We start from the raw sequence: 18,248 nt of genomic DNA, 5'->3' as shown, positions 1-18,248 counted from the left end.
AGAACATGAACCCAAGGACAACGTAAACCCAAGGCTTCTCAGACTTCCATTGGAAATGCCAGGCAAAAGTGCTGAAGATATTCAGAAAAACATATTATGGAAATAGAAAATTGTAAGCGTATTTTCCGTTTTATTTGTTGTCTCCCAAATCCAAACAAGCTTATTTCCTTTCCTGCGACGCTGCTTTGGATAATCTCGTGCCAAAGGCACTGAATCTGTTCTTATTGCTGTCAATAGCAAGATGCCTGTTGCTTTTAATGGTTCAGCTATTAAAACACTGCATCCCAGTTGTCTGGCTGTGAGTAATCCCAAGATATTGCAGTGACAATATGGAACCTTTTTCCTCGCTGAATGTTTCTCTGCAAAGTTTGACCATTTTGGCTGGGGTAAAACATGTGTCTATCTGGGATTCTTTCCAAGGATGAGATTTTGACAGCTGTGCTCATGTTGGCAAAAATCCTGACATCTTGTGCTGGGTTGAAATAGCAGATTCTTAGTGGAGAGGGGTGGGAATCCGATTTCATAGATGAACACTTATGAATTGAAGGCTGTGAGCCTGGCTTAGCTCTTTTCACTTGGGGGAAGAGGTTGAAGCCATCCTCTGGGAACAGGGTGGAGCCTGCCTTTCTTCCCATCTCCACCTGTGGGCACAGATGGCTGGTGGGCAGTGGGGCTGATGGGAGCCCTCTGTGCCTCTGCCAACTTCGTGCAGCAGTTTGGGACATGCCTTGGACTGCACCCATGAAAGTGGGTGTCAGCCTGTTTGGAGTACACGCCTAACGATTTTCATTTACATATTAGATGTTTGGGCATGAATGGTGGGTGGTGTTACGCACATTCAATGAAAATCCACCTTTGCGGCCATGATCAAAGCTTGGTCTATTATTTATGCTAGATAGCTTGTGAAAAAACAAAGCCATGGTATAGTTTGAAATAGCCTGTTTTGGGGTGATTATTTTTACTCTTATGATTACGGTGCTTGAGTGGTTTTTTTTGTTTGGTTTTTGCTGGAATCTCCATCTTGAACTGGAGAAATACTTCCCACAAAAGCTGTAATTATTCAAAGCCGGTATATTTCTGCAGTAACCTTCAGTCTCATGAACTGTCATTTTTCTGGTGAAGAATCACTTATTTGGAGACGAGAATTCCTATTATCTCAACAAATAGGGAATGGTGGCACAGAAAATGGTGTCACAAGGTCACCCAGAAGCTCCACATCAGAGCCAAGGATAAACTGGAATAGGTCAGGTGGAAGGCCATCAGAGAGTTTTTGGAAGGTATTTTGCAAATATTATATTTATTTCACACTTTCCAGTGGCTAGATAGTTCCTTTATGTTTTACCAAGAAAAATAAAAATTCATGAGTTTTTAAAAACCATGTCAACAATAATTTTCCATTTCTGGTATTTCACTGAAAAACAAGGAAAAATATTTTTTTAAAATGTAAACAAGATAGTAGCCAAACAACAAAACCCCAAACAAAACATACCTCCTGATGAAAACAATTCAAACAGTTTTGCTCAGGAAAGATTGTAGCTTAAGGTTAGACACACAAAATCAGATATTCACGGCTTTCATCCATGGTAAATGTGAGGTCTTTTACATCACTTTAAAAGGAAAGTAACCAGCGAAACTGTCTCAAATTCATACTTGCTGTGCATCAAGTGATGTATACAGACATCTACCGCACACCAGCAAGCACCTGGGTAGCCTTTTCATGTGTTTAAGCCCTCAGGCTTATTTTAAGGATTTGGAAGGCTGTAGGTCCCTGGGATATGATAGATGGGTCAGATTTGAAATGGTTAAATGTGGGACAATTCCAGAACAAGAAATGGTGTGTGCGCGGGGTAGCTGCACACTGCGCTGTGATGGCAGTGAGGCACGCAGGTGAGCTAGAGGAGAGCTTTGAGCATATGCTATTTATCTGTGCATAACCCAGCCGGGCCGGCTGAGTGTCCAGCAAAGGGACCGGTAACTACAAAACTATATGGGAAAAACGGTACCCCGTATACTAAGCTTATGGGAGGTGTGGTTGAAGAGTATGATAAAGGACACTCGTATTACATGGGGTGTTTGGTAAGCATGGCACTGACCGATGGCCTTAAAGGCCCTTTCAAAGTCATGCCTTAATGACAAGCTCTCCCTTCCTCTCCCACTGGTTTCTTGAAAAGGAGGGCAAATATTAGCACATCTGCGAGTGCTGGGCTGCTGTGTTTAGAGCACCCGTGTTAGCTTGATTAAAACTAACATGACCGTTACTACACTGAGAGATGCCAGTGGCATGTCTACTATAAATTAAACTGAAATTCCATCTTTAAGTTGTCGTATAGTTCTGCAGCAGATCTGTTTACTCTGGAATAGCATAAGGCAGATGTCTTCGTCTTTGCTGATTCTTAACAGGTCACAGGCATTGACTTTAAATAACTAAAAGCCTTTAAAAATAATTTTAAAACATGCTTTCCCCTCTTCTATGGACTTTAACCTTTAGTTGGCCTTAACCAGAAACACCCGGGATAATGTGATCCTAAAACAGACCATCATAAACCAAACAGCAGCTTTAAATATATAATGTGGTCATTACCTGAAACCAGTGAAGAGGTTGGAGTAATTATTGCCCATGTTTACACTTCTGTATCTCAGTGGGTTATGTTCAGTCCCTTAATGATGGTGATTAAAAACATACTGGAAAACACGTAGTAATTAGAGAGAGCACTTACCGTGATTCTGAAAGCACAGAGGTAGCTTTGAAGTGGAACTGGACACAGTTACTACTGCCAAAACATTGTGAGGGTTGAGAGCACTGTGCAGCAGGTCAGTGGTAATTGTACGTATGATAACGTGTCTATTTTGGCATGGGCAATACCTGCCTTCGGGACCAATCTTATCATCGCTTCTTGTACCTCAGTGAGAGTTTTGCAACTTGCAAAAGGAGCAGGTTGATGGTGGGTGAAGCATCATATAAATACTCCGCTTCTTAATTTACATAAAGCCAAAGTTGAACTTGGGTTTGTTTCTCCGTAGGGGACTTTTTGGAGGGCGAGGCAGTATTTAGGAAGAGGGAAGGAGAAAGGAAGTTTGAAGTGGCAGCAGAGAGCGGGCACTGGTTCAGGCGCTTTGCCCTGCCAAGGTTTCAACGTGGGTTCTGACATGAAAGGGAGTTCTCAAGCAGCGAGCTGTAAACCTCGTGTTTTAGGAGTGTTTCTGTGGGTGAGGGATAGGGGCATGTATTGTGGAATGTATTCCTTTGTTTGTTTTTCCCATTTAAACAAACAAAAATACTCTTATAATAAGAGAAGGGAGCAGTGATGAGGTTTGTGCTGTAAAATGATGTTTGCTGGAAAAGTTGTCCTGTTTTCTGTTGCTGAATTTCAGCTGAAAAGGGGGGGTGTGAAGGTTGGAGAGAATACAGCTGCTTTCTTGGGAGTATTTTTATGAGCATTAGAGACAAGCCCTCTCAGGATGGGGCAATTTAGCAGTATATAAAGAAAGCAGAGGTAGAAACAGGCGCTCCCCAGTGTTCTCTGGCATTACTTTAAGGCTCAAAGGTCATTGTCCTTTAATTTTCTACACCATAGCTCTTGGTAGTTTTGTCTGCAAACCCAAATTCAGCGTCTGTCCCTGTGCTGATGCCACGGAGACCTACCTGCCCACAGCACGTGTCTCCCATTTTGGTGGTGTTCCTGTCCCCATAGTGTCCCCTTGCAGATGACCGGCTATCAGTTAATACTCAACACGCCTAAAACAAGGCTCCTCCCCATAGATCTGCTCTTTCTTAAGCACCGTGGACAATATTATGATCCTGCCTGGCGCTTGGACCCATGGACGTTATCTTTGACTCTCTTGCTTCATGCCTCCAGGCAGTGTCAAACTCTTGCCACTTGTTTCTACGTAGCCTCTCTAAAATATTGCCACTTTTGTCCCCCCTCATGGCTCACATGCTTGCTCAGGTTGTCATTATCGTGCTCCTCAATTGTTACTACAACATTGCTAATCCTGGCCTTGGCAAATCCAATCTCGCCCTTTTCACACGTGTTCTTTATGCTGCAAAAAAAAGATGATTTGCCTCGCCTGCCCGGCATCCCTCTCGCTGCATCTCTCTTGCAAGTCTCTGCTCTTGGTCGTATCAAGAATAATCTGCTTGTCTTTGCTCCCAAGGGCTTTCATGGCCTTTCTCCACCCAATGTAGTATTTTTCTTTTGTGGTTAAGATGTCGGTTTTGGCCTCTGATCCGCCCACTGTGCCACTCTCTTTTGCGCAGTTTTTGAAGTTTGAATGCAGCTGCACGTGTTTTCCTGCGCTGTTAAGGGCAGCTTCATTACTTCCTTCTCGGCTTCTATTTAAAACTCCTTTTCTAAGATGCCTATAAAACCTTCACAGCAGTGAAGTTGTTGGGTGTGCTGAGCTCTGTGGTGACCATGTGAACTTTGGTGTTTCCATGGACTCCCCTTGTCTGTAATGTCATCTGTCAGCTTTTGACTTGGAGTGCAGACTCCTTGGTTCAAGAACCATCTGTTTGCGCTGGCTTTGCGTGGTGTCTGTCACCGTGGGTTACTGCCCCACGAAGGGAGTCCACAGGTCCTATGGTAATGCAAATTAATAACAATAATTAAAAAAGCAAGCATTAATGGCACCACGTGTCTCTTGCCATGATCTGTTGTTACCTCTGTGGCACTGAACAAACTCTGATCCTGGAGATGGGATTTACTTCCGATGGGTTTTACTTCCTTCTGGAAAAGTGTGGAGGAGTGGATTCCCCTCTCTACTCCATGCCTCTTGCACAGGGCCCTGTCACTGATCCATCATCCATTAAAATGAAGGTAAAAGGCTTAAAAAGCAGGATGGCAAGTGGTGGGACCAGCATTATGCAATTCCACTTTTGGGTCTTCTGTCCGCTCTGTTCAGACATCACTGCCAGTTGGTACATGGTTTGGGGGACTTGCAGAAAATGACCTGGAGTTTGCTTATGAGAAAAGACTGAGCAGTGTCCACATCTGATTCCACTCTTTTGTTCTTCTTGGGTTGTTTGTTGGAGAAGCCTGTCATTGCACGTGGAGTCCACAGTGCCCTCTCTCCAGTCCTGGACTGTGCGGGATAGGATCAAACACATACTGATAGGGCTTTGCTCACGCTCTGCAGCGATATTCCAACCCACAGTCTCCTGGAACTGCCGACCACGTGAAACCATTGTGAACAATGGGCTTAAATCCATTTTCTAAATAGAGTTTTGCCTGCGAAAAAAAGAAAAAAATAGGATGCCAAAATGTCAGGCTGCAAACCCCAGCTGCCGAGCAGTTCTTTTTCCTGTGAGAAGGAAGAACTCTGGTGAAAACCAAAAAAATAATAATCCTGCCCTATGTCAGGAACAAAGGTCGCTGCCTCTGCAGCAGCCAAGTGTGTAGCCCAAGGCCAGTCAACATCTTGAGCCTTCTACAGTGGCTTTGGGACCTTTTACAAAAGCTGGGCACGTTTCCAGCGCTGAGCTGTAAGAAGGACAGTTGACCCATGTTGCACCTGGGGCATCTCGGCCTTATTTCAGTTTCACGTAAGGCTTTGTCTAGGTTTATTTTATTTAATGGGCTTTTTTTTTTTTTTCTGGTTATGCTGTCACAGGAAATTCTCACTGTTCTATTACTTTTTTCCTGTTGGAACTAGCCTTAAAATAAAATGAATAAATAAATATATATGCATACATATAAAAATGTGCAGACAGGAAAGCTATTCAGATCTGGAGAGGCCTTGATAACGCTGCTGATGAGGTTGCCAGCTTTCCCTGAGTCTGAGCTGAACAATTCCCCACCACCTCCCTAACCCCTGGGAACTTAAGCGGTGGTAGTTGTGAAGCTTCTAATTCTGACTACAGGTGTTTGGTTTGAAAGAGACCACATGCCATGTTGTAATCTCATTTAGGAAAAGTAATTAAATAAAAATACAGATGTGTTACAGTCACAGTTCCTGAACATCTGAAATGCCCGTCGGTTTAAAAAAGATAAAGAATAAATCTCTCTAAAGGAGCACTATCCTCTTGTCTTTTGTATTATTATCCAGTATTACTATTTCAAATTAAAAAAAAAAAGAAGGGAGCTTTGAATGTCAGCATCTGCTCTTAACCATCTCTTTACAGCAGGAACATTGTGTTTAAAAACAAACACGATAGGAATGCCTAAACTCCCCTCATTCTGCTGCTCTGCATATCCGAGTGTTCCTGCTAGTGTTTACTTGTTGCACATTCTGCTCCATCATTTACTGTTTAGCACCATTTTCTTAAAGTACAGTAGATGAAGAAAATGATTCCTGGGGTGCAAAATAGTAGCTAGACCTGCTCTGCTTTGTCATAACAAATTTGTCGCTGATCTTGCTCTTTTGAATCTTTAACTTGAAATGTCTAAATGCCAATATATTCTGGATAAATTCATCCTTAATATCATGAAAAAGGTTAGCCAGCTTTAACATGGACTATTCTGTCTTCAGTAGTAATGATGATCGTAGTAGTGATAACAGTAAACTAACTACGGCATTCATCTGGTCTCAACCCAGCGAAATATTTAATCCCATGCTTAACTTTTTAAGCGCGTGTGCGTTCCTGTTCCTCAGAGTTACGCGTATGCTTTAGCTCTTTGCTGTAGTGCTGCTGGATGCCAGCATGCGCTGCTCCTCTTTGTTTGTTTGTTTGAGATGTGCTATTTCTGCTTTGACCAGCCGGAATAAACCTTTGGAATTAGCAAATGCTGAAGAATGGCTAATATATTAATTATCCAGTGTAGCTTGGGGGGTTGCAGCAACGGTTGAGTGGTGTTAGTCTGCTTGTTTACTACATATTTTACAAGCTTGTTGGTCTCTCCTTGTCACTCTTTAACCCTTTTTTCTGTAGTGGTACCTGAGGGAAGGAGACCATCAGCTGTGAGTGAAGACTATTGCCCTTGGAGGGAGAGTATGAAGGTACCAAGTCTGATTAAGGTTGTTGTGAATGTTTCCAGTAACGCTTGGAGATTCTGCTAAAGCCTGAGCTCTTGTAATCTTGCTGTTTCTTTGAACTCTCACTTTTAATATATAAAAAATGAACCCTGGGACGTTTCTTCTTTATGGAGGTCAAACCCACACATTTCTAGTCTTCGTGGTGTGTGGTGGAAGAGAGCCTGAAGCATGATGTGGCTACTGTGTTCTAAGCTCCAAAATAAAAAAAAAAATAAGGAGTCCCCTACATTTCTTCTTATTTTTTCATGATTTTCAAGCCTTTTTGAGGCTTGACAGGTTTTGAGCACTTAGTGCTGGCAATTCCTGGAGCTCCTGAAGCCTAGCTTATGACGAATGAGATTTTTATTGCGCTTTTTCTAAAAAGCATCCTTCCTTGCTATGCCAAGCATTATAGAAACACCACATGAGAGAGGTTTGGGGCTTTAAAGTCTGTACCATCTAAAAGGATTGCCAAAGAGTAGGAACTAGAACTGCAACAGGTTTTGTCATCTCGGAGCCCATTTGGCAGCGTTCACATAGGAGCAGAGCCCCAGCGCAGCACCCAGCTCCTTGCGTGCATGGCTAAGCGGGGCTGCAGGTCTGAGTTTCAGGGTGCCAGGCGATTTCTCTGGGCTGCCGTGGTATCAGCACATGCAGGGATGCCACACGCCTGTGCATGCAGCCATGTGAAAGCCCCAGTGAGCTGAGGGAGCAGAGATTCCTGGCAGGCCCCTGAGAGCACCGACATTCCAATTGGATTCTTTGGGTTATTATTAAAAGCCTGCAAAATACATGAGAATCCTGCCATTGTCTCAACTGGTCTTTGAATCAGGGGCTCTTAAACAGAGGATATGCTATTCTTCTTCTGTTCCGCATTCCCATAATCCTCTTAAAAGAAAAGGAAAAAAATAATAAATCCCAACCAAAACCCGCACCTGAAACGTGATGTCGGTTTTACCCTGAAAACCAGGGGTGGAAGGGATGGTTAGCCAAGATTGAAGTCCTCAGCTTTGCAATTTCTTTATGTAAGTTATGGCTGTATGTCGGTGGCAGTAAGTAATGCAAAATGCACTAGCTAGACCGGTGTTCTGTTCAATTGCCTGGGGCCCCAGCTGAAATTTAATAAGCAAATGTAAGATTTTAGTTCTTTGGAATGGAAACTTTATGGTAACTTTTTTTCTGCAGGCCCTTTTAAAGTGATGTATCACGTGTGTGGTTTGTGCAGTGCACCTTGGATGCTTAATCCAGTTCTGCCGCTGTGTCCTACCCTTTCTCTCTGGGTAGGCCAGCGTCAGCATGGTACCGTGGCTGGTAGTCGCAGTGAGGAGGCAGACCAGAATGTATGAAGCTGTGGCCTTCCTCTCACAGGTTGGAGTCAGGCGAATCTTCAGGTCACAGGGCAAGATAGGGTTAAATACAATTATGGCTGGGGTATCTTCCCTGCAGCTCCCATTCACATGGCTTCTGATGCTAATGGCTAAGGCAGGTGGGAGAATCTCTACTGGAGACTAAGTTAGAGATTACCAAATCATGTTCGGGGATGGTTTATGGAGAGTAGAGCCTGGCTTGGAGGGCGGGAGAGAAGGGGCATGACTTGTTGCGGTGCTTTTTGTTCTTACTCTGTGGGTCATTCTTCAGCTTTCAAAACACAAGAGTTATTTTTGGGGTTGGACTAGATGATCTCCAAAGGTCCCTTCCAACCCCTACCATTCTGTGATTCTATGGGATTCTCTGATGATTACTTTTTTTTTTTTCAATATACAAATTCATTTACTGCTGAAGGAGTTGCCTGTCAGAGCATGTTTGACTCACCAGTGAGGATGCAGAAACCTCTCAAGGGAAACGAGAAAAAAAGCTCCCGATTTTAAATATCCAGCGCCTCTTTTCCCTGCACAACAGTAAGTGAGGAATCCATGCTCTCCTCTGTTGCCAGCTTGTGTATTGCTGTAGCTGATATTTACAGTTTCTTCATTATGATGGTTCATGGAGACTCGTAAGCTGTTCCTCATGTCTCTCCAAGCATGAAAATCTAGTCTTGAGGGTTGTGTATAGAATCAGATCGTATCAGTAGCTGTTGGCAGGAATGCACTGAGATGGCAAAGGCAGCTTTATTCTTTCCCCAGCTCCCTACCACTTTTTCCCCTTAGTACCAGCTGTCTGGGATTTCCTGCATGCTACTCCGTACCTCCGACATCCGTTGCTGTCTTTAGGAGGTGAGGAGGCTGAACAACTCTCAAGAAATGCTTAGCATCTTGAATTCAGGCTAACCAGAAAAAAAGAAAAGATCTGCTTTACCTTGCACAACTGACTATTCCGGCTTTATTCCTAAGAGCAGATGGTGTGGAAATGGCCAGTCAAATGTGGAGACCTCTCTCCAGGATCACACACGAAAGCCATCCATGATTCTTATGCTCCTTGGGCACCTCTTGTATGTTTTTCCTGGGTTAAGGCCCAAGATGAGGTGTCTCGCTGTGCATATTCAGACAGTTACTGAGGACAGAAATTATGTATACCTTGTTTCAAAAACTGTGTCTCTGTATCTGTAAAGTCTTTAGAGTTCAACCAGTGAAAGGTCCCCCGTGATGATAAACCACCATTGATTCCTCTTGCTTTCTCACGCGTGTGTTTATTTCTGTTTGCTCCTTTCTTTTTTGCAGATGGCAGATAAATCTTGTCAGTGCTTTTTTGGTTTTGCAGCCTTTTTTCAATCATCTTTCCTTTTGTATCTCCAGCAATGTGCAAATCTGATGGTTTGCTATTTCTGCTAAGCATATTTCTTTTCCGCGCTGTCTCATTGTCTAATTCTTGTGCTTTTTAGCTGGGTGAAAGAAGAGACAAATTTCCAGTAGGCAAAAAATAAACCATCTCCAGCTCATGAAAGAAATGAACCCTTTTTAATCACTGCTATAAAATGTAATAGTTTGATGTGAGTTCCATGTCAAGGTTGGAAGACTGACCGGTAGATCGCTGAGAAGCATCTTTTGATGTGTCTGTTGGATCAATTGGAATTGTATTGCATGCGAGGAGAACAATACTGCACGAGCCCTTGAAGTGGAGCGAACACAGATGACATTTTTATTCATTCTCAGCCAGATTGCTGAGGTATTGTGTCCTTTCTGTGAAAAATGACACTCTGGCAACAGGCCACTGACTGCAAAACAAGTTGGCATGGGCCTCCTGTTTGTCTCAGCCTGAGCTGAGCGTCACCAGAGATGCCAGACTGCTAGCCACAAGCTGAGAGTGTTAAAGCACCATCTTTCGATAATCAGCACCTCTCTGCCATTTTTGGTGGAAAATACTTGAGGGAGGAGGAGTAGTTCTTGACTGTTTAGATCTTTGGTGGCATCAGCGATAGTATTTTGCTCTCCCCTTGGTAAGAGCATTAGCTCTCCTGGCTGAGAACAACTGGCAAGCTTGGTGCAGTCTGCCCAACCCTAAACAGATTATTTTTCATAGCTCTGATTCCGTGCTTCCCATCTCTGTTTTCTTTTCTTGCATCTTAAGTGGAATTTTTGAAAGCCTCCAGGTGATTTGGAAGACAAATCTGATTGACTTCCAGTTTCATTTGAACCGCCGTAGGTACTGCAGTGGGTACCAACATAGCCAAAACCCCACGGATTTCCATGGGACTCTTCAGAGGGTAACTCCACGGTTTACCTGTAACTAGGAGCTTTCATGAGATGACTGGTGAGCTGTGGATAAGGTGACACCGAGCTGTGGGTTGTATTGTAGCTGGGGTCTTGGCATCAAAAATGGGCGCAATACTGGGGAATTTCCAACATCATCCAATAATCCATATCATAAATTATCTTTCCAGGGTCCCTGTTGGGTCTTTCTGACTTCTGAGAAGGTAGTTTAAATGGAGAAAGTGGAGGAAGATTGTCCTCTTCAAAGCACAACAATTTAATTATTAATTTCATATGATGCCCAGATAATTTATTCGAGTTAAATGTTTTTTGTTCCATCCCAGTAGGAGCGTGCTAAGATATACAACAGCCACCACTGAGCACTAGGAGACATTGGACTGAAAAACTGGATGTGAATTTCTGTTCTGCCTGATGGAACCAGGCTCTCTCTGTGCCTATTGCTGTGGAGTGGGTATTTCCCAAACTAAAATAGTTGCTTTTTTCTGAAGTAAGGACAATATCTGTGTTCAGCTCTGATGCAGTGTGACATGTACAGTAGGACCTGTCATAATTCATGAAGTCAGTTCTGTTTCAATGTTAATAAGTCCTTAATCAAGTCATTTGTTTCATCCAGGATGTCACATTTAGCAGTGGATTGTGAAATGCTTGAAAACTGGAATCATAGGAGAATTATTTAATGCTAAGTGTTATCCGCATCATATCTGAAGCTGGAACGTGCCAGGAAAACATCCTTCAGATTCTGCAACTAATATATCCGAGCTTTCAGGATCAATTGCGAGTTGGCTGGGTACGTACGCTATGTCTCTCTCTTTATGTGTGGCATAATATTATATGCCGTATTCGGTAACTCATTCTCACATTGCTTATCCCTTACCTGTTTTCTGTGGCTGGTTCTTTTGCTTTATAAAATAATACTGTGCAACATTGGGCTAATGACTTTAAACCAAGATTGGCACTTTCAAACCAACAGAAAATAACTGCAATTTGAAACTAGTACTCTTCATTCTAGTCTGTCTGTGATATGTAAGGAGAAAGAAGAGGTTCGAGCCAAGCAGCTGCTGGTGGGATTAAGTGGGAAGCTATTCAGAGAGACCAGGTTTATGATTATCATCTTCTGTTCTTGATGTTGTCTTCAAGAGGGAACAGAGCTAAGGGCTAAAATGGTATCTTTAATCTGTACTTCCTGTAAGACTTTTCTGTTTGCAAAGAAGATAAGGAAGCCATAGTGAACTCACGGCAAATATTGTCCCAATGCATTTTCCTTCTTTATTTAAATTACATTTAATGTTGTGCCATTTTTTTTCTCATAAGCTTGTTTCTCTAAATAGGTATGTTACGTACTGTCAGCGATAATAAAAGCACACCTGTATGTGCGACATATGTTGCTATACCACAATGTCATTTTGTACAGAATTCTGCAGAGTGAAATGCTGAAAAGTCATTTTTTTGCCTTAGGGAACCACTTGCGTTTATATTATAAATCTGTCCTACTCGTGCATCCTTCTTGTGAACCAGACCCCTTGTGGTAGGTAGGACACAGAAGAAGGATTCCTGGTCATATCTGTGAGGAAAACGTTTTGGTTTGACGTTTTTCCCAGTTTCTATCCTGAAATACTCAGTAAAGAAAGGTGTAAAAGGGGAATTATAAAATATTTATTCCGATTTTATTTTGCATTTCCACAGGCTCTGTCAAAATGAGCCTTCCCCGTTCCAACCAGTTCATCAAAAATACTAAATGTTTTAAGGATCCATGTTTTCTGCATAAATTTTATGTTCTCCTAAAAGCCATTTTTCACTATAAAATGTTTTATTTGAGTTTGGTCCAAGTCATAATGAGTGCTGGAGCAATTAAAGTATCAGTCACTATAAGGAGTCTCGGGAGCACAGGAGACAGATAGGATCAGGGCTTAAGCTACTGAAATACCTTTTATGAGAAATAAAGATTTCACAAACCTCAGTTTCAAACAAAGTAGTTGACGTATGCTAAGCTCAAAGTGCTGAACTTCTTCTCCTGCCCTCTCCCACTAAACAAATAAAGATCTATGAAATATTCAAACTTTATATCTGCAGGAAGAAAGAAAACACTTTATTTCTATTTTAAAATTTTTGGCAGGTGCTCAGATATTTATGATAATGGGATCATAAAATGACATGGAAAGGTTAGTGGGAAAGGTGTGGTGGGAATTTTGAGTATGACTTTGTAAACTGTCACATTTCTGGAATCTTAAACTTCAGATTCTAGCCACGTTGTTTGTTCATTTACGTGTGTCATAGTGTAGATGTTTTGTGGGTTAGGAAACTCTTAAATCGATGAAGTGTTTATGTGTAGGGCTGGATTATGCCTTCATGTACTGCAATCAATTAAATTCCTTTTATTTAATTCTTGTAACCATTACCCTTAAAAAAAAAAAAGAAAAAGCCTTTTAAATATTTTTCATTAACACATACTATTAAGTGGGTAAGTGCCCTAAGTATATTTTAATTTAATTTAGATTTAACAGCAACATTTTTCCCATACTAATTAAATGCCAGTTTGTTATTAAGAAAATATTTATTGAAGTTGAACTTGGTGATAGATACATATCTATCACATCACTGTTAAACCTCATTAAATAGTGTTTTAATTGCAATTTGTTTTTAATTACCATTCATTAAGCATATTATTAAATCTAAATTGCATGCTTATGAAAGACGGGTTTGCCAATATAAGTGGCTGAGGCCCTTAACTACTGCCTTACTTCCAGATTCCCATAATTTGAGGTGTGTAGGGTGAAAGTTTGATCTGTTTACATTAATTCTAACAGTGCGCCCCCCCTCCCTCGCTGCCTGTCTCTCCCACCTTTATTAAATAGAATTAATAGCATCTCAGCCAGTCAACAGATATAAAAGGAAAATAAAAGCATGAAAAACGGTGACAAAACAGCTCTTTGGGCAAGGAAGCAGGGAGCCGGCAGAGAGGAAGCTGAAGCAAAGAGGGAAAGCAGAAGTTAAACAGGCCATTGAAGCCAATTATCTAAATTAAAAGAAGTAGAGGATGGGGACTGGATGCCTGGAGGATGCAGAGCGTTACGACTAATGGTTTGCAGAGCTTTTTCTCTTTGGCTTATCATGGCAAGCCTGGGCAGGGTCACTCACCGTTACCATCTGATGGCAGCCCGGTGGCTTTTCAGCAAAACAAGGTGCCCGCGGTGCACCAAGCTGCCAGCGTGGGGCGGGTCTCGTCCCGAGATGGGGACAGAAGCATGCTGCTGGGTGGGTGCGATTTCAGGTCACAGATAATGGTTACAAAGCAAGGCCAGTGCCTTTCAATTTTTTGTTATATGAGGCTCTACAGTTTTTCCAGAGGCAGCGCTGCCCCCTTTTAGAAGTGCCCCTCAAATGAGCAGCATTATGGGATGTGTGAACTGGCTTTTCTTAGTCACTTTTCCCAGATTTCTTAGTAGTAGTCCATGAATTTAAGGCAAGCTGAAAAATCCTGAAATAAAAGGTTTTCCTTTCTGACTGAGATCAGTCTTTCAACAAAAAGACCTTATTAATTTGTCTTTTTAAAGGCTTGATATTGTTTTAGATTTTAAAAGAAAAGAGTCTTTTGGAACATTTCATCTAGCAATGATGTTTTCTTTTTGCCAGAATGGAGGAAAGGCTGGGAAGAAGGGTGTGAGGGTGCTCTTCTGATGGAGACCAGCTCAACGTAACCAGTGAGCAGACTGGAGAGCAGTTTCAAGGCGGATGGGACAAAAGGCATGGTCCCCTATGGGGTGCAGTGTTGGCATCCTGTAGGATGCCAGTGTCTGACCCTGTCATAGCGCTCTGTGGGGAATTAGTGGGGATGGGGGCTGTTGGGCAATGCCATAGGGGTGAAAAGGCAGTTGTATGATGGAAATAGCTGAAGTAGCCTGAGATATTGCAGACTTTCCCATGGGCTGGATAAGGAAATGTGGTTAGGCTCTGTACATTGACACTCTGGCTCTGGTTCTCCTTGCGCTGAGGGTGGTTTTGTGCCAGGTTATCTCCATTGACTCCAATGGATTATCTCCAATTCGCAGCACAGTTTAAATCAGATGCAGGACTTCTTTTCTCCTCTTTCCAAGTCATGCATCTCTTTCAAAACCATCTGTACCAGATGTTACAACTGTAAACAAATCATCCTGGCAAACCAAAGTATCTTCTCGTATGTCTGTGTCACAGTAGGCGAGGTCCTAGCATCGGTGCCTCTATCTGCCTCTGGGTCTTCTGCTCATAAAATATTAGTTATACAAGGTTTTTTTTGGCAGATGGATATCTTCCATGAAAAAGCCATTTCCATTCCAATACAACAGTGCTTTTATATGGACTGTTTCGGTCCGTGTTGCGCAACCCTTTTGCACAATGATTATTTATGCTATCTTGCTTCTTGATATGCTGAATCATGGGATGACACTTTGCCAGCTTCTTTGTATGCCAACAAAAACTTGCTCATGTTTCAAAGATAGAGAAGGCTGCAAAAATCACTACAGCGTAGGGAGCCCGAACATTTGGCTGAGGGAAGTTCTCAGCAGGCTTTAAACTCCTCCACATGGGTGGGGAAGTTATCTTTCAGCTCCTGCTCTCTTTGGATGGCTGTAGGAAATTGCATGTGGCTTCCACTTGTCATTAGAAAGCTGGAGAAGGCCCAGATTCCTGCTCCCTCTGAACTGATATAGCAATCAGCCACTTCTGCGCTGTGGCCCCTTAGTTGAGAGAACATGAATCTGTCCACCTATCCGTGGAGCACCGTCTATATTCAAAGGCCTTACCTAGCAGAAACGTGGAAGGAACCATGGAGAGGACTTTGGAAATATTCATGTGGATGCATCAGGTGGTTGCTGTGGGATTTCCTGACCATCTTCAGCATGTCGGTGTGAGGAGGTGGCTAAATTAAACCCTTTCCTACTGCAGTAGCCACAATAGCGTACATTTCTACACGAGTTCTTCCATTCCTGGGTACGCTGCTGGGTTGCAGTACAGCTGCTTAATTTCTGTAACTCAGGGGTTTGGTAATGAGCTCTAACATCTATTTTAAACAAATAAGTTACTTTTTGTCAGTTATGCACAAGGTCCTTGCAGGGGCAAATGATGCTTTCCCTTGGCCATTCTGGAGTTCTTTCTGATTTGGTTTTGTTAAGAGTTTCTAACTGTAACTATTTATCTGATCACAGAGAATTCAGAATCAACTGAGTATATTCACAGCTGTTCTGAGAAAAGGGACAAGATTTTGGTCTGAAAGGAATACATTACACTGCTTGAAAACAGGGTTTTTGAAGGAAGTACAAGAGTATTTTTTAAATGTGTTCTTATTTGACTACTGTATTGTATTTCCCAACGTAGTTCAGTTTTTGTAGCACAGCATAGTACCGCGTACCTTATGCGCTTTGTACAATCATTTGAAAAACCTTTGGTTTTCCTGTGAAGACACTAACTCTGAATCCCAATGAAAAATTCTAGACTGTGAAGGTGGTGTCCTAATAGGCCTTAAGGGTGCGTTTGCACGTTTGATTTTTAAGTGTAATTATTACTGCTATTTCATATACAGAAGTATCCACTATATTTAGGTATTACTACCTGGCTGGGACTTCTATAATACAGGCAGCTTTAATGCCTTTTTTTCCCACCCTGCGCTTATTGCATGCTCGTATTCCATGAGAATCTGTCCATGTGCAGTTAGGCTTTGATGTGAGACATAATAAATATCAGATTTTAAAGAGCAGCATGTACATATTTGTCTGACATGTGTATGTATAGAAAAGGTCAAGGGACTTAGTGTTTTTATTCAGGGTCGTGGGTATGTGAAACATCCTTCATATGGATGCTATATTTTCTATAATATTTATATCTCTGCTTTGGTATTTCTAGTTCAGTGTCTCAGCAATTTTTAAGTGTCCTGCATTATTTTTCTATGTGTTTATTAGCTTATGTCTTCGTTCCTTGTGTGTCACCTTCTTGCCACCCCACCTTCTCTCATGCCCAAGTGATTTTGCAGGGCTGCCCTGCCACAGAAATGGGTCAGGCAAGTTACAAGAGCTGTAGATTGGTTGGATGGGGATCCACCTAGCAACACCACCACACTAATGCCGGATTGGGAAATTTGCCCTACAGGAGTTTGTCTTGATTAAAGGCTTCAGTCTGTCTTTGCAACACAAACATAGGAGCCCCCATGCTGCTCTCTGAAATTTACAGCGTATTTTCTTTTTACTCAAGCATATTGAAGCAGAACAGAAGAAAGGATCAAAGGTACCGTAATGTTTCTATAAACAAGTACTACTTAGTTTGGTTTTTTTTATCTTGGGTTTATTTTTTTCCAAACAAATCTTCTAGGCACATTAGGCTCAGATTTCATTTTATTGCCAAATCACCAGCTGGCAACAAAATCACATATGTCTGTGTAAATAAAGTAGATGAGAAGCTGAACAGGAGATTGGGAGATGATTCAAGCAGTCATATTGGCTTCTACACCTTAAAATTTGAGTGGTTTATCTGTCTATTCAGCAATGTCCTGTACAGACCCCTTTTCAGCATGAAATACAGAATTACCCCAAGCTGAGATTTTAGTCTGTGGTTTTCCTCCCTTCTAGTGAATTTACAGGAAAACAGATAATTCTCTGGAACTATAACCCAAAAATTCATTTTTTGTTTGCTCATCAGGCGATGACTAATCCACTCCCTGTTACTCAAATATAGGTGTAACTCTTGTGATGACTGATTTTATTATGAAGCATTTTCACTTTGAGGGCCAGATGATCCTTCCTTTGAAGGTAATGCAATTTTGCAATTGGCTTGAGGGCTCTCTGACTGCCTTTTTGGTATGTTTGGATTCACTTTGCAATGAAACCTCAAAATTGATTAATTTATCTTTAAGGTTAATGTCCCTATATAGCCCTTCTCCATTTGTAGATAGACAATGGCATGGTCACCTCAATTTGTAACCTTAAATCAAGTTTCTTTGTGCCACCCCATAATTCCCAGGAAAAAAAATCCTGACAATTATTATTAGGTAAACATATAAAAAAGTAAGTCATTTTCATCTTGCTTCTAAAAGCAGATGAACTAGAGCATCTTTTCAGACCTGTGTGATAATGAGGCAGAGATTTTCCCATACAGTCATGAAAAACGGGTTCCTTTTGGCCATACTTATACTCCTTTTGGGTCCTTGGTGGAAGAAAATTTGAGTTTTGGATAACTACTGAGGAATTAGGATATTTGGTCATATCGGTCTATTCAAATGTCTTCATCCAGGGGAGATGTACCTTGACAGAGCTGGGTATCAGGACTCCCTTTGTCCAGAGCAGTGGCACAGAAACACAGCAACAGCTCTCAAGAATCTGTTTGCAGGGGCAACTTTGCCCTCGGTCAATAAACTCTAAAAGAGCTTAATTAATGAGTGGGGAAAGAGCTCCATTATCTGGGAGGTGAAGGACAGAAATGAAAGGGGTAAAGATTAAATAGGCTTTGTTTCTTGCTAAAATTTTTTAATCCTTGCCTTTTCCCTAACATCCTCCTCTTAGGAAATTTCAGTCCCAACAGATTTCTTGAAGCTCTCATCCGTGCTACAAGTTATGCTTTTTCTGTTTAGGGCTCCAATTCTGCTCTTTCTTCCTATTGTTTCCCTTTAGTTTATAATGCAACCTGGGCTGT

At 41.9% G+C, this 18,248-nt stretch overlaps 1 long non-coding RNA gene across 2 annotated transcripts in view; it reads left to right on the top strand.

Annotated features, from left to right (window-relative positions):
• The window catches only part of LOC141750245 (uncharacterized), a 215,827-nt gene that overhangs the window by 93,956 nt on the left and 103,623 nt on the right, over window positions 1-18,248 (top strand). For both annotated transcript variants that reach the window (XR_012589616.1, XR_012589615.1), the window contains exon 4: window positions 11,212-11,385. This is a non-coding gene — a long non-coding RNA (uncharacterized LOC141750245). The remainder of the gene's footprint in view (window positions 1-11,211; window positions 11,386-18,248) is intronic.

Source organism: Larus michahellis, chromosome 12 (assembly GCF_964199755.1).
Source record: "Larus michahellis chromosome 12, bLarMic1.1, whole genome shotgun sequence".
NCBI lineage: Eukaryota > Metazoa > Chordata > Aves > Charadriiformes > Laridae > Larus > Larus michahellis.
Note: the sequence above shows the minus strand (reverse complement) of the source record. Positions and strands in the feature narration are given on the sequence as shown.